The sequence below is a fragment of the Procambarus clarkii genome, chromosome 3, assembly GCF_040958095.1.
Source record: "Procambarus clarkii isolate CNS0578487 chromosome 3, FALCON_Pclarkii_2.0, whole genome shotgun sequence".
Taxonomy (NCBI): domain Eukaryota; kingdom Metazoa; phylum Arthropoda; class Malacostraca; order Decapoda; family Cambaridae; genus Procambarus; species Procambarus clarkii.
The window spans coordinates 31,072,756-31,090,836 of NC_091152.1; positions in this window are offsets into that span (position 1 = coordinate 31,072,756).

Consider the following 18,081-nt stretch of genomic DNA (forward strand, 5'->3'; position numbering starts at 1 on the left):
GGAGATGTGTAAGTTCTATTCAGTTGTGTATGTGAGTAGTAGGGATGACGTGCCACAGAGGATTTTTTTTTGGGGGGGAAAAAATCCCCTGTGGGAGCCATGGTTTTCAGGTCAAATATCGTGTGTGGGAGCCATGGTTTTCAGGTCAAATATCGTGTGTGGGAGCCAGGGTTTTCAGGTAAATTTTGTCAGTCACAGATTTGGAAGTAAGGATTTCTTAAGAGAAAAATAATTTCCGAGATTTTAGAAGTTTGTTAAAGTTCTTATGATGAAAATAATTTCCGAGACTTTAGAAGTTTGTTAAAGTTCTTATCATGAAATAATGTCATACGAGTTTTGTTAAGAGTTGTCATGGGATTCTTACTTAGAAACTAGTATATCTGAATCATTTCACAGCCGTTCCCCTTCATCTCCCTCCTCCTTTACCTCGCAATCTGTCGCCGCACCTGTGTTTACTTTAGACCGTCAGCCAGACACCGCATGCAGGTCACCTCTTATCTTATCTTATCTTATCTTATCTTCTCCATAATAATAACTGGACCGTCCCTCTCCTTCATATTGTTCATTCATAGTTCCTTTTCTTTAAACTATTCCGTTTTACATATAAAAACAAAGTCAGGGACTAGCTCACGTTCCCACCTTAGTTTTACTAATACATCTTCTTTAGTATCCAATCATTTTCTTCGAGATTTAAAACACAGCTATTTCAAACGTATTAAAATACAATAATTTTGTTATCGAGCTCCAGCTCCTATCCCCCGCCTTAGTCCCCTGTCGTATAATGAATACTAACAGTCCAATCCCTCTAAAATTTTAAAATAATCATATTTCAAACGTAGTTCAATACAGTAATTTAGTTAACGAGCTCTAGCTCTTGTCCTCTGTCCAAGTTCACTCCTGTAATTTCATTACTATCAGTCCAAATCCCCCTGAGATTTAAACACCCAACTACATTTTCAGACATAGTAAATAAAACCAGTTCAGTTATCGAGCTCCAGCTCTTGTCCCCAGCTTAGTTCATTTGTACAAGATCGTTAGTAACAGTCCAATCCTCCTGAAATTTTAAACAGTCATATTTCAGTCGTAGTAAATAAGATCAAAACAGTTATCGAGCTCCAGCTCTCGTCCCCACCTTAGTTCTCTCTCGTATATTTGTAAATAACCCATCAATACCCCTGAAATTTTTACCCTCTGTATTTCAGACACCGTAAATAAAACCAGTTCAGTTATCGAGCTCCAGCTCTCGTCCCCAACTTAGTTCTCTCTCGTATATTTGTAAATAACCCATCAATTTCCCCAAATTTTTTTACCCTCTGTAGTTCAGACATAGTAAATATGATGTAAACAATTATAAAACTCTAGCTCTTGTCCTCTGTCCAAGTTCACTCCTGTAAATTCATTACTGTCAGTCCAAATCCCCCTGAGATTTAAACACCCAACTACATTTTCAGACATAGTAAATAAAAACCAGTTCAGTTATCAAGTTTCAACTCTTGTCCCCCAGCTTAGTTCATTTTGTACAAGTTCTTTATTTTCCAACTAAATCACCCTGAGATTTAAGATCACCTTATTTCTAACGTAGTAAAATTAATCTGGACATTAGCCAAGCTCCATTTCCTCTGTCTTAGATCATCGAACATAATTATATCCGATCAAGTCCCTCTCCAGCCTATCTGTTTATCAGAGTAACCACCTTGCCATTCTCATCCCCGACGTATCCAAACCTTCAATAATTATACTGTATTTGCATATTTTCACTATATTCACCTGTGTTCTTCACATTTTTTCCGTGTTTTCTGCGTTCATTCCATGTTCTACAAATGTTCACAGCATGTTCAGTTCAAATTTTTTCTACCATTTTCCCCCGTATGTTCTCTATGTTCTTTGTCATGTTTTTCATGTACGTCATATGTTCTCTGTATAACTTTTATACTCAGTATTCATGTTCTCAATGTTCTTAGCTTATTCTTCACATTTTTTCCATGTTTTCTGTGTTCATTCCATGTTCTACAAATGTTCACAGCATGCTCAGTTCAAATTTTTTCTACCGTTTTCCCCGTATATTCACTATGTTCTTTGTCATGTTTTTCATGTACATCATATGTTCTCTGTATAACTTTTATACTCAATATTCATGTTCTCAATGTTCTTAGCTTGTTCTTCACATGTTCAGTGTTCATTCTTTGTATTCCCTATGTTCCTTATCATGTCTTCATATTCTCTATAAGTTCATATTCCCTGCATGTTCACTCTATTCATCAACTTTTTCTTACATGTTTTCTGTGTTCACCGTATGTTCACTGTGTTCATTCCCCTACTTAACCTCAATTTTTTATGTTCTTTGTTTCTTTAAACCAATTTGTTTTTTCCATTCACTAACTAGTTCTTTGTCAAATAATATTATACTGCATTACAGTTCCCTCAACAATTTTAGTCACCAAGTTTTTATTTGCAAAACTATGTCAAAGTAATTCTCGTAGTCAACTTAATAGTTCTACCAACCCCGTTCTTAAACAAATCTACACTTTATTCAGTTCCAAATTTACAAAGACAAACCTTTCTCGTAACTTCTTAACTAAAAATCTTTCGCCAATCAACTAAAACATAGTCTCTTTCCTCATTTCTCAACTAAACTTATTATCCAATCAACCAAAAATTGTCAAAGGAATCTTTCCAACACTGTTCATAACTAAACTTATTCCCTAGTCATCAGAAAATAACCGTGTTCTTCATGTTTCATTGTCATTTCATAACTAAAATTATCCATCAATCAACAGAAAAAGTCATATTCATCATTATTCCTAACTAAAATTATGTTTTCGTCAAATAAGAAAATATAGTCAAAGATATCTATTATCGTCGTTCTTAACTAACATTTATACTTTGTGGAGCACTAAAATAGTCACTGTCGTCATATTTTTTTTCTTTGTCTTTCCTCAACTAAAATAGTCAAATGTAACTTTTTCAACACTTTCGTAACTAAAATTATATGTCGCTAAGTAAGAAAAATAGTCAAATGTAACTTTTTCAGCACTTTCGTAAAAATTATATGTCGTTAAGTAAGAAAAATAGTCAAAGGTACTCTCCGTAACACCAAAGTTACTCTTCGAGATAACAAAAGACACTCTCAAACACTCAAAAATTTACTCGCATCCTCAAAGTTATTCTCAGAGTCATCAAAAAGTTAATCTCAGTCATCAAAATGCTATTCTCTAAGTAGCCTTTCATTCATCAGAGAAACTTTCTAAGACATCTTCGTTCATTAAAGTTAATCTCAGGGGCATAAAAGTTATTCTCAGTCATCAAAAAGTTAATCTCAGTCATCAAAAAGTTAATCTCAGTCATCAAAATGCTATTCTCTAAGTAACCTTTCGTTCATCAGAGAATCTTTCTAAGACATCTTCGTTCATTAAAGTTAATCTCAGAGGCATAAAAGTTTTTCTCAGAGCTATCAAACTTATTCTCGATGCCATCAAAAAGTATTTTCTCGTTCATCAAAGTTAATCTCAGAGTTAACAAAGTTATTCGGTAACTCACTTTCGTTCAACATATTAATTCTCTAAGTCCTCAAAGTTATTCTCTAAGACAACAAAGGTATTCTCTAAGACAACAAAGTCTTTCTCAGAGCTATCAAACTTGTTCTCAAAGTCATCAAAGTTATTCCAAGAGACGTCAAAGTTAATCCAAGACATCATCTTTCATCAAAGATATTCTCTCTAAGCCATCAATGTTCTTCTCTAAGACATAAAAGTTATTCTCTATGTCATCAAAAAGTTATTCTCTGAGCTAACAAAATACTACTCATGTTCTCAAAGACATTTTCAAAGTCATCAAAGTTATTCTACGAGCTATCAAACTTGTTCTCAAAGTCATCAAAGTTATTCACAGAGTCATCAAAGTTATTCCGTAACTCACTTTTGTTCATTAAAGTTAATTTCTATGTTATAAAAGTTATTCTCAGAGACATCTAAAGTTAATCTTGCTCATCAAAGTTGTTCTCTAAGACATAAAAGTTATTCTCAGAGACATCTAAAGTTAATCTTGCTCATCAAAGTTGTTCTCTAAGACATAAAAGTTATTCTCAGAGTCATCAAAAGTTGTTCTCTAAGACATCAATGTTGCTATCTAAGACATCAAAGATGTTCTCTAAATCATAAAAGTTAATCGTTAAGTCACCTTCGTTCATTAGAGAAACTTTCCAATCCATATTCGTTGACCAAAGTTATTCTCAGAGTCATCAAAGTGATCTCTAATTCACCTTCGTTCTCCAAAAGTTGTTCTCTAAGACACCTTCGTTCATCAAAAAACTCTCCTTCTTCCATCATGTTATTCTTTAAGACATCTTCAGTCATAAAATTTCTCTCCAAAATGTAACTAGTTCAGCTTTTCATACCAAACCTGCACTTCTGTTAAAACATATTTTCTTAGTTGCTTTACCCTAAAACTGTTCTCTGAACTACACTGTTCAAACCTACGTAACCTATCCTCTCCACCCAATGTTACTTAGTTAACGTAACGTTCCTAAACCTAACTTTACCTATCCTAACTTAACTTACCTTACCTTTACCTATCTTACCTAACTTAACCTGCATAACCTAACTTTACCTATCCTAACTTAACTTACCTTACCTTTACCTATCTTACATAACTTAACCTGCATAACCTAACTTTACCTATCCTAACATAACTTACCTTACCTTACCTATCTTACCTAACTTAACCTGTATAACCTAACTTTACCTATCCTAACATAACTTACCTTACCTTACCTATCTTACCTAACTTTACCTATCTTACCTAACTTAACCTTCATAATCTAACTTTACCTATCCTAACATAACTAACCTTACCTTACCTATCTTACCTAACTTTATCTATCCTAACATAACTTACCTTACCTTACCTTACCTATCATTCCTAACTTACCTAACCTAACTTACCTACATTTACCTAACTTAACTTACCTTACCTTTACCTATCTTACCTAACTTAACATGCATAACCTAACTTTACCTATCCTAACTTAACTTACCTTACCTTTACCTATCTTACCTAACTTAACCTGCATAACCTAACTTTACCTATCCTAACATAACTTACCTTACCTTACCTATCTTACCTAACTTAACCTGTATAACCTAACTTTACCTATCCTAACATAACTTACCTTACCTTACCTATCTTACCTAACTTTACCTATCTTACCTAACTTATCCTTCATAACCTAACTTTACCTATCCTAACATAACTAACCTTACCTTACCTATCTTACCTAACTTTACCTATCCTAACATAACTTACCTTACCTTACCTATCATACCTAACTTACCTAACCTAACTTACCTACATTTACCTAGCTTAACCTGCTTAACCTAACTTTACCTATCCTAACTTAACTTACCTAACTTATCCTGCTTAACCTAACTTACCTACATTACCTAACTTAACCTGCTTAACCTAACTTACATAATTTAGCCTAACTTCTCCTGCTTAACCTAACTTACCTTACCTTACTAACTTAACCTGCTTAACCTAGCTTACATAACTTAACCTAACTTACCTAACTTTACCTAACTTACCTACATTACCTAACTTAACCTGCTTAACCTAACTTACATAATTTAACCTAACTTATCCTGCTTAACCTAACTTACCTTACCTTACCTAACTTAACCTGCTTAACCTAACTTACATAACATAACCTAACTTAACCTGCTTAACCTAACTTACATAACTTAACCTGCTTAACCTAACTTATATAACTTATCTTACCTATCCTAACATAACCTAACTTGCTTTACCTAACTTAATCTTACATTCCCAAACTGATGTATCCTAACTTATTTAGTCCAACCAGACATGATCTAACTTACATAATTATTCCTGCTTGTCTTTTGTGTTTCGTCAATCATTGTCTCATATTCATTTACTCATTTCAAGGGTTAATTTCTCAAATGGACATTTTTGCATTTCAAGTGTTATTTGCTTAAGATTGGGTGTTTAACCATTTCAAAGGATTTTTGTTATATATGGGAATTTACTCGTTTCAAGGGCAAATTTCTCAAATGGTCATTTTTGCATTTCAAGTGTTATTTGTTTAAGATTGGGTGTTTAACCATTTCAAAGGATTTTTGTTATATATTGGAATTTACTCGTTTCAAGGGCAAATTTCTCAAATGGTCATTTTTGCGGATCAAGGGTTATTTGTTAAAGTTCATCAAGTTGCTCATAAGTTGTATTTATTATGTTTATCATATGTTCTTATTCCCCAACCCTTTAACCTAACCTTTCAGATGTAGTTTATTGTGTTTTTTTGACGTATTTGTTGAATATATTATCCTTTTCCTAACCTTTCAGATGTAGTTTTGTTTCTCCTTTTTGTATATTTTTACCCAAACCCACCATCCCACTTAACCTTCTTTCCTTCTTTTACTTTGTTTCTCCTACTCCTTCTAACCCTCCTTTTCTATCTCTCCCTTATTCTCTCTCTTCCTCCCCCCTCTCTCTCATTTGCTCAAATGCTCTCTTGTTTCTCAAATTCAAGTCTTAATGCTCCCATTCTCTCACCCTCACTCTCATTCACTTAGTTTTTCTTTTTCTCAAATTCAAGTCTTAGTGCTCCCGTGCTCTTCCTCCCCCCTCTCTCTTACTCTTTTCTCCTCTTTTCATGCTCTCACTCACTTGCTCTCTTGTTTTTCTCAATTTCAAGTCTTAGTAGATCTGATTCTTTACTATTGTAATTTTATTATTACTAAGATAAAGAATGAACTTATATGTGAAAACAAAGTCAAAGGAAAGAAGGTTAAGTGGGATGGTGGGTTTGGGTAAAAATATACTCAAAGGAGAAACAAAACTACATCTGAAAGGTTGAAAAGGATAATATATTCAACAAATACGTCAAAAAAACACAATAAACTACATCTGAAAGGTTAGGTTAAAGGGTTGGGAAATAAGAACATATGATAGAACCTACTAAATACACTAAAATTACAAGAGGTTAGGTTAAGGGGTTGGGGAATAAGAACATATGATAAACATAATAAATACAACTTATGAGCAACTTGATGAACTTTAACAAATAACCCTTGATCCGCAAAAATGACCATTTGAGAAATTTGCCCTTGAAACGAGTAAATTCCAATATATAACAAAAATCCTTTGAAATGGTTAAACACCCAATCTTAAACAAATAACACTTGAAATGCAAAAATGTCCATTTGAGAAATTAACCCTTGAAATGAGTAAATGAATATGAGACAATGATTGACGAAACACAAAAGACAAGCAGGAATAATTATGTAAGTTAGATCATGTCTGGTTGGACTAGATAAGTTAGGATACATCAGTTTGGGAATGTAAGATTAAGTTAGGTAAAGCAAGTTAGGTTATGTTAGGATAGGTAAGATAAGTTATATAAGTTAGGTTAAGCAGGTTAAGTTATGTAAGTTAGGTTAAGCAGGTTAAGTTAGGTTAAGTTATGTAAGTTAGGTTAAGCAGGTTAAGTTAGGTAAGGTAATTTAAGTTAGGTTAAGCAGGATAAGTTAGGTTAAATTATGTAAGTTAGGTTAAGCAGGTTAAGTTAGGTAATGTAGGTAAGTTAGGTTAAGTTAGGTAAGTTAGGTTAAGTTATGTAAGCTAGGTTAAGCAGGTTAAGTTAGTAAGGTAAGGTAAGTTAGGTTAAGCAGGATAAGTTAGGCTAAATTATGTAAGTTAGGTTAAGCAGGTTAAGTTAGGTAATGTAGGTAAGTTAGGTTAAGCAGGATAAGTTAGGTAAGTTAAGTTAGGATAGGTAAAGTTAGGTTAAGTTAGGTAAATGTAGGTAAGTTAGGTTAGGTAAGTTAGGTATGATAGGTAAGGTAAGGTAAGGTAAGTTATGTTAGGATAGGTAAAGTTAGGTAAGATAGGTAGGGTAAGGTTAGTTATGTTAGGATAGGTAAAGTTAGGTTATGAAGGATAAGTTAGGTAAGATAGGTAAAGTTAGGTAAGATAGGTAAGGTAAGGTAAGTTATGTTAGGATAGGTAAAGTTAGGTTATACAGGTTAAGTTAGGTAAGATAGGTAAGGTAAGGTAAGTTATGTTAGGATAGGTAAAGTTAGGTTATGCAGGTTAAGTTAGGTAAGATTGGTAAAGGTAAGGTAAGTTAAGTTAGGATAGGTAAAGTTAGGATATGCAGGTTAAGTTAGGTAAGATAGGTAAAGGTAAGGTAAGTTAAGTTAGGATAGGTAAAGTTAGGTTTAGGAACGTTACGTTAACTAAGTAACATTGGGTGGAGGGGATAGGTTACGTAGGTTTGAACAGTGTAGTTCAGAGAACAGTTTTAGGGTAAAGCAACTAAGAAAATATGTTTTAACAGAAGTGCAGGTTTGGTATGAAAAGCTGAACTAGTTACATTTTGGAGAGAAATTTTATGACTGAAGATGTCTTAAAGAATAACATGATGGAAGAAGGAGAGTTTTTTGATGAACGAAGGTGTCTTAGAGAACAACTTTTGGAGAACGAAGGTGAATTAGAGATCACTTTGATGACTCTGAGAATAACTTTGGTCAACGAATATGGATTGGAAAGTTTCTCTAATGAACGAAGGTGACTTAACGATTAACTTTTATGGTTTAGAGAACATCTTTGATGTCTTAGATAGCAACATTGATGTCTTAGAGAACAACTTTTGATGACTCTGAGAATAACTTTTATGTCTTAGAGAACAACTTTGATGAGCAAGATTAACTTTAGATGTCTCTGAGAATAACTTTTATGTCTTAGAGAACAACTTTGATGAGCAAGATTAACTTTAGATGTCTCTGAGAATAACTTTTATAACATAGAAATTAACTTTAATGAACAAAAGTGAGTTACGGAATAACTTTGATGACTCTGTGAATAACTTTGATGACTTTGAGAACAAGTTTGATAGCTCGTAGAATAACTTTGATGACTTTGAGAATGTCTTTGAGAACATGAGTAGTATTTTGTTAGCTCAGAGAATAACTTTTTGATGACATAGAGAATAACTTTTATGTCTTAGAGAAGAACATTGATGGCTTAGAGAGAATATCTTTGATGAAAGATGATGTCTTGGATTAACTTTGACGTCTCTTGGAATAACTTTGATGACTTTGAGAACAAGTTTGATAGCTCTGAGAAAGACTTTGTTGTCTTAGAGAATACCTTTGTTGTCTTAGAGAATAACTTTGAGGACTTAGAGAATTAATATGTTGAACGAAAGTGAGTTACCGAATAACCTTGTTAACTCTGAGATTAACTTTGATGAACGAGAAAATAGTTTTTGATGGCATCGAGAATAAGTTTGATAGCTCTGAGAAAAACTTTTATGCCTCTGAGATTAACTTTAATGAACGAAGATGTCTTAGAAAGATTCTCTGATGAATGAAAGGCTACTTAGAGAATAGCATTTTGATGACTGAGATTAACTTTTTGATGACTGAGAATAACTTTTATGCCTCTGAGATTAACTTTAATGAACGAAGATGTCTTAGAAAGTTTCTCTGATGAATGAAAGGCTACTTAGAGAATAGCATTTTGATGACTGAGATTAACTTTTTGATGACTCTGAGAATAACTTTGAGGATGCGAGTAAATTTTTGAGTGTTTGAGAGTGTCTTTTGTTATCTCGAAGAGTAACTTTGGTGTTACGGAGAGCACCTTTGACTATTTTTCTTACTTAACGACATATAATTTTTACGAAAGTGCTGAAAAAGTTACATTTGACTATTTTTCTTACTTAGCGACATATAATTTTAGTTACGAAAGTGTTGAAAAAGTTACATTTGACTATTTTAGTTGAGGAAAGACAAAGAAAAAAAATATGACGACAGTGACTATTTTAGTGCTCCACAAAGTATAAATGTTAGTTAAGAACGACGATAATAGATATCTTTGACTATATTTTCTTATTTGACGAAAACATAATTTTAGTTAGGAATAATGATGAATATGACTTTTTCTGTTGATTGATGGATAATTTTAGTTATGAAATGACAATGAAACATGAAGAACACGGTTATTTTCTGATGACTAGGGAATAAGTTTAGTTATGAACAGTGTTGGAAAGATTCCTTTGACAATTTTTGGTTGATTGGATAATAAGTTTAGTTGAGAAATGAGGAAAGAGACTATGTTTTAGTTGATTGGCGAAAGATTTTTAGTTAAGAAGTTACGAGAAAGGTTTGTCTTTGTAAATTTGGAACTGAATAAAGTGTAGATTTGTTTAAGAACGGGGTTGGTAGAACTATTAAGTTGACTACGAGAATTACTTTGACATAGTTTTGCAAATAAAAACTTGGTGACTAAAATTGTTGAGGGAACTGTAATGCAGTATAATATTATTTGACGAAGAACTAGTTAGTGAATGGAAGAAACAAATTGGTTTAAAGAAACAAAGAACATAAAAAATTGAGGTTAAGTAGGGGAATGAACACAGTGAACATACGGTGAACACAGAAAACATGGAAAAAATGTGAAGAATAAGCTAAGAACATTGAGAACATGAATACTGAGTATAAAAGTTATACAGAGAACATATGATGTACATGAAAAACATGACAAAGAACATAGAGAACATACGGGGGAAAATGGTAGAAAAAAATTGAACTGAACATGCTGTGAACATTTGTAGAACATGGAATGAACGCAGAAAACACGGAAAAAATGTGAAGAACACAGGTGAATATAGTGAAAATATGCAAATACAGTATAATTATTGAAGGTTTGGATACGTTGGGGATGATAATGGCAAGGTGGTTACTCTGATAAACAGATAGGCTGGAGAGGGACTTGATCGGATATTATTATGTTCGATGATCTAAGACAGAGGAAATGGAGCTTGGCTAATGTCCAGATTAATTTTACTACGTTAGAAATAGGGTGATCTTAAATCTCAGGGTGATTTAGTTGGAAAATAAAGAACTTGTACAAAATGAACTAAGCTGGGGGACAAGAGTTGAAACTTGATAACTGAACTGGTTTTTATTTACTATGTCTGAAAATGTAGTTGGGTGTTTAAATCTCAGGGGGATTTGGACTGATAGTAATGAATTTACAGGAGTGAACTTGGACAGAGGACAAGAGCTAGAGTTTTATAATTGTTTACATCATATTTACTATGTCTGAAATACAGAGGGTAAAAAATTTTGGGGAAATTGATGGGTTATTTACAAATATACGAGAGAGAACTAAGTTGGGGACGAGAGCTGGAGCTCGATAACTGAACTGGTTTTATTTACGGTGTCTGAAATACAGAGGGTAAAAATTTCAGGGGAATTGATGGGTTATTTACAAATATACGAGAGAGAACTAAGGTGGGGACGAGAGCTGGAGCTCGATAACTGTTTTGATCTTATTTACTACGACTGAAATATGACTGTTTAAAATTTCAGGGGGATTGGACTGTTACTAACGATCTTGTACAAATGAACTAAGCTGGGGACAAGAGCTGGAGCTCGATAACTGAACTGGTTTTATTTACTATGTCTGAAAATATAGTTGGGTGTTTAAATCTCAGGGGGATTTGGACTGATAGTAATGAAATTACAGGAGTGAACTTGGACAGAGGACAAGAGCTAGAGCTCGTTAACTAAATTACTGTATTGAACTACGTTTGAAATATGATTATTTTAAAATTTTAGAGGGATTGGACTGTTAGTATTCATTATACGACAGGGGACTAAGGCGGGGGATAGGAGCTGGAGCTCGATAACAAAATTATTGTATTTTAATACGTTTGAAATAGCTGTGTTTTAAATCTCGAAGAAAATGATTGGATACTAAAGAAGATGTATTAGTAAAACTAAGGTGGGAACGTGAGCTAGTCCCTGACTTTGTTTTTATATGTAAAACGGAATAGTTTAAAGAAAAGGAACTATGAATGAACAATATGAAGGAGAGGGACGGTCCAGTTATTATTATGGAGAAGATAAGATAAGATAAGATAAGATAAGAGGTGACCTGCATGCGGTGTCTGGCTGACGGTCTAAAGTAAACACAGGTGCGGCGACAGATTGCGAGGTAAGGGAGGAGGGAGATGAAGGGGGACGGCTGTGAAATGATTCAGATATACTAGTTTGTAAGTAAGAATCCCATGACAACTCTTAACAAAACTCGTATGACATTATTTCATGATAAGAACTTTAACATACTTCTAAAGTCTCGGAAATTATTTTCATCATAAGAACTTTAACAAACTTCTAAAATCTCGGAAATTATTTTTCTCTTAAGAAATCCTTACTTCCAAATCTGTGACTGACAAAATTTACCTGAAAACCCTGGCTCCCACACACGATATTTGACCTGAAAACCATGGCTCCCACACACGATATTTGACCTGAAAACCATGGCTCCCACAGGGGATTTTTTCCCCCCCCCCAAAAAAAATCCTCTTTGGCACGTCATCCCTACTACTTATGTGTAAACTAAAGTCTTTGAAAATGTAATAAGTTTTACGAAAGGCGCTCAAGTGTCGCGTCAGACTAAAAATAAAAATGAATTTTGGAGAATTGATTTTTGAATTACCACCAACAGTGAAAAGAAATGTAAGAAAGATTGAGAAAATTCGTGTCAGAATTATTTATCTTACTTTTTCGGTCATATATAATAATATATGTCTACAGGAAAGACTGCTACCAAAATATACTAATATATATATATATATATATATATATATATATATATATATATATATATATATATATATATATATATATATATATATATATATATATATATATATATATGTATATATATATATGTATATATATATGACAATGTCAGACCACGGAGGAAAAATGAAACAGGAAATTTCCTGTTTCATTTTTCCTCCGTGGTCTGACATTGTCACATTCTTAATCACGTGTTTATTTTCGTGATATACACACATGTATATATATATATATATATATATATATATATATATATATATATATATATATATATATATATATATATATATATATATATATGTATATATATATATATATCTTTATATATATCTTTATATATATATATATATATATATATATATATATATATATATATATATATATATATATATATATATATATATATGTCGTACCTAGTAGCCAGAATGCACTTCTCGGCCTACTATGCAAGGCCCGATTTGCCTAATAAGCCAAGTTTTCCTGAATTAATATATTTTCTCTAGTTTTTTTCTTGTGAAATGATAAAGCTACCCATTTCATTATGTATGAGGTCATTTTTTTTTATTTGAGTTAAAATTAACGTAGAAATATGACCGAACCTAACCAACACTACCTAACCTAACCTAACCTATCTCTATAGGTTAGGTTAGGTTAGGTTAGGTAGCCGAAAAAGTTAGGTTAGGTTAGGTTAGGTAGGTTAGGTAGTCGAAAAACAATTAATTCATGAAAACTTGGCTTATTAGGCAAATTGGGCCTTGCATAGTAGGCTGAGAAGTGCATTCTGGCTACTAGGTACGACATATATATATATATATATATATACATATATATATATATATATATATATATATATATATATATATATGTACGACATATAAAACAATTAATTCATGAAAACTTGGCTTATTAGGCAAATTGGGCCTTGCATAGTAGGCTGAGAAGTGCGTTCTGGCTACTAGGTACGACATATATATATATATATATATATATATATATATATATGTCGTACCTAGTAGCCAGAATGCACTTCTCAGCCTACTATGCAAGGCCCGATTTGCCTAATAAGCCAAGTTTTCCTGAATTAATATATGTTCTCTAATTTTTTTCTTATGAAATGATAAAGCTACCCATTTCATTATGTATGAAGTCAATTTTTTTTTATTGGAGTTAAAATTAACGTAGATATATGACCAAACCTAACCAACCCTACCTAACCTATCTTTATAAGTTAGGTTAGGTAGCCGAAAAAGTTAGGTTAGGTTAGGTTAGGTAGGTTAGGTAGTCGAAAAACAATTAAATCATGAAAACTTGGCTTATTAGGCAAATCGTCCCTTGCATAGTAGGCTGAGAAGTGCGTTCTGGCTACTAGGTACGACATATATATATATATATATATATATATGTCGTACCTAGTAGCCAGAACTCACTTTTTGGCCTACTATTCAAGGCCCGATTTGCCTAATAAGCCAAGTTTTCCTGAATTAATATATTTTTTCTAATTTTTTTCTTATGAAATGATAAAGCTACCCATTTCATTATGTATGAGGTCAATTTTTTTTTATTGGAGGTAAAATTAACGTAGATATATGACCGAACCTAACCAACCCTACCTAACCTAACCTAACCTATCTTTATAGGTTAGGTTTGGTTAGGTAGCCGAAAAAGTTAGGTTAGGTTAGGTTAGGTAGGTTAGGTAGTCGAAAAACAATTAATTCATGAAAACTTGGCTTATTAGGCAAATCGGGCCTTGCATAGTAGGCTGAGAAGTGCGTTCTGGCTACTAGGTACGACATATATATATATATATATATATATATATATATATATATATATATATATATATATATATATATTATTAAATATGACCGAAAAAGTAAGATTAATAATTCTAACACGAATTTTCTCAATCTTTCGTACATTACGCTTCACTGTTGGAGGTAAATAAAAAATCACTTCTCCAAAATTCATTTTTATTTCTAGTCTGACGCGACACGGGCGCGTTTCGTAAAACTTATTACATTTTCAAAGACTTCACAAATACACAACTGATTAGAACTTGCGTTTCTCTGATTTTATATCTACATTTGAGTGAGGTGGGAAGGGTGATGTGGCATTAACACAAGACAGAACAATAGGGGATATTAATAGGGTATTAAAAGTATCAACACAAGACAGAACAGAAACAATGGGTATTGAATAGAAGTGTTTGTAGAAAGCCTATTGGTCCATATTTCTTGATGCTTCTATATTGGAGCGGAGTCTTGAGGTGGGTAGAATATAGTTGTGCAATAATTGGCTGTTGATTGCTGGTGTTGACTTCTTGATGTGTAGTGCCTCGCAAACGTCAAGCCGCCTGCTATCGCTGTATCTATCGATGATTTCTGTGTTGTTTACTAGGATTTCTCTGGCGATGGTTTGGTTATGGGAAGAGATTATATGTTCCTTAATGGAGCCCTGTTGCTTATGCATCGTTAAACGCCTAGAAAGAGATGTTGTTGTCTTGCCTATATACTGGTTTTTTTGGAGCTTACAGTCCCCAAGTGGGCATTTGAAGGCATAGACGACGTTAGTCTCTTTTAAAGCGTTCTGTTTTGTGTCTGGAGAGTTTCTCATGAGTAGGCTGGCCGTTTTTCTGGTTTTATAGTAAATCGTCAGTTGTATCCTCTGATTTTTGTCTGTAGGGATAACGTTTCTATTAACAATATCTTTCAGGACCCTTTCCTCCGTTTTATGAGCTGTGGAAAAGAAGTTCCTGTAAAATAGTCTAATAGGGGGTATAGGTGTTGTGTTAGTTGTCTCTTCGGAGGTTGCATGGCTTTTCACTTTCCTTCTTATGATGTCTTCGATGAAACCATTGGAGAAGCCGTTATTGACTAGGACCTGCCTTACCCTACAGAGTTCTTCGTCGACTTGCTTCCATTCTGAGCTGTGGCTGAGAGCACGGTCGACGTATGCGTTAACAACACTCCTCTTGTACCTGTCAGGGCAGTCGCTGTTGGCATTTAGGCACATTCCTATGTTTGTTTCCTTAGTGTAGACTGCAGTGTGGAAACCTCCGCCCTTTTCCATGACTGTTACATCTAGAAAAGGCAGCTTCCCATCCTTTTCAGTCTCGTAAGTGAAACGCAGCACGGAACTCTGCTCAAATGCCTCCTTCAGCTCCTGCAGATGTCTGACATCAGGTACCTGTGTAAAAATGTCGTCAACATACCTGCAGTATATGGCCGGTTTCAAGTTCACAGGTACCTGATGTCAGACATCTGCAGGAGCTGAAGGAGGCATTTGAGCAGAGTTCCGTGCTGCGTTTCACTTACGAGACGGAAAAGGATGGGAAGCTGCCTTTTCTAGATGTAACAGTCATGGAAAAGGGCGGAGGTTTCCACACTGCAGTCTACACTAAGGAAACAAACATAGGAATGTGCCTAAATGCCAACAGCGACTGCCCTGACAGGTACAAGAGGAGTGTTGTTAACGCATACGTCGACCGTGCTCTCAGCCACAGCTCAGAATGGAAGCAAGTCGACGAAGAACTCTGTAGGGTAAGGCAGGTCCTAGTCAATAACGGCTTCTCCAATGGTTTCATCGAAGACATCATAAGAAGGAAAGTGAAAAGCCATGCAACCTCCGAAGAGACAACTAACACAACACCTATACCCCCTATTAGACTATTTTACAGGAACTTCTTTTCCACAGCTCATAAAACGGAGGAAAGGGTCCTGAAAGATATTGTTAATAGAAACGTTATCCCTACAGACAAAAATCAGAGGATACAACTGACGATTTACTATAAAACCAGAAAAACGGCCAGCCTACTCATGAGAAACTCTCCAGACACAAAACAGAACGCTTTAAAAGAGACTAACGTCGTCTATGCCTTCAAATGCCCACTTGGGGACTGTAAGCTCCAAAAAAACCAGTATATAGGCAAGACAACAACATCTCTTTCTAGGCGTTTAACGATGCATAAGCAACAGGGCTCCATTAAGGAACATATAATCTCTTCCCATAACCAAACCATCGCCAGAGAAATCCTAGTAAACAACACAGAAATCATCGATAGATACAGCGATAGCAGGCGGCTTGACGTTTGCGAGGCACTACACATCAAGAAGTCAACACCAGCAATCAACAGCCAATTATTGCACAACTATATTCTACCCACCTCAAGACTCCGCTCCAATATAGAAGCATCAAGAAATATGGACCAATAGGCTTTCTACAAACACTTCTATTCAATACCCATTGTTTCTGTTCTGTCTTGTGTTGATACTTTTAATACCCTATTAATATCCCCTATTGTTCTGTCTTGTGTTAATGCCACATCACCCTTCCCACCTCACTCAAATGTAGATATAAATCAGAGAAACGCAAGTTCTAATCAGTTGTGTATTTGTGAAGTCTTTGAAAATGTAATAAGTTTTACGAAACGCGCCCGTGTCGCGTCAGACTAGAAATAAAAATGAATTTTGGAGAAGTGATTTTTGATTTACCTCCAACAGTGAAGCGTAATGTACGAAAGATTGAGAAAATTCGTGTTAGAATTATTAATCTTACTTTTTCGGTCATATTTAATAATATATGTCTACAGGAAAGACTGCTACCAAAATATACTAATATATATATATATATATATATATATATATATATATATATATATATATATATATATATATATATATATATATAATATATATATATATATATATATATATATATATATATATATAAATATATATATATATATATATATATATATATATATATATATATATACATAATATATATATATTATATGTATTTGAATATGTACATACATGTACATGTTTGTATGTGAATATATAACATCAATAATTGTGAAACTAGCGTCAAGAGATTGTTATTTGCTGAGCTAAACGAACTCTGGGGTTCAGTTTCTGAACCAATTATGTGTCTCTGTAACCCTTCCCACCACCGCCCACGGGATGGGTATGGGGTGCATGATAAAGAAAGAAATTGAAAATACCAACTCAGTCCAGAACTGTATGACAAATACACCCAACTACACTTGTGAACACTCACATAAATACCTCACCTTCATTTACTCGTTGTCAACTAACACTCAGTGCCTAGTGATGACATTGTATTTGTTTCATATATAAAACAATTTGAATAAAATCTTCTTAGGTTAAATCTCCTTACTGGAAAAGCCTAACAAGAAGCCAGCCAACATATCACTATATATAACAGAGATTGTCTGTGTCTGTCTGCCCGAGTCTACAGGCCAGATGCTTGGTGCTAGCCTCACCACCTTTGTACAGTGATTACAGCGGGGTACATGACCAACATGGGCGGGTCAGCACCTACACTACTTGGAAGAGTCGCATACCACACCGTAATGACTGCTGCTTCGATGTGAGCTCGACTCTCTCAC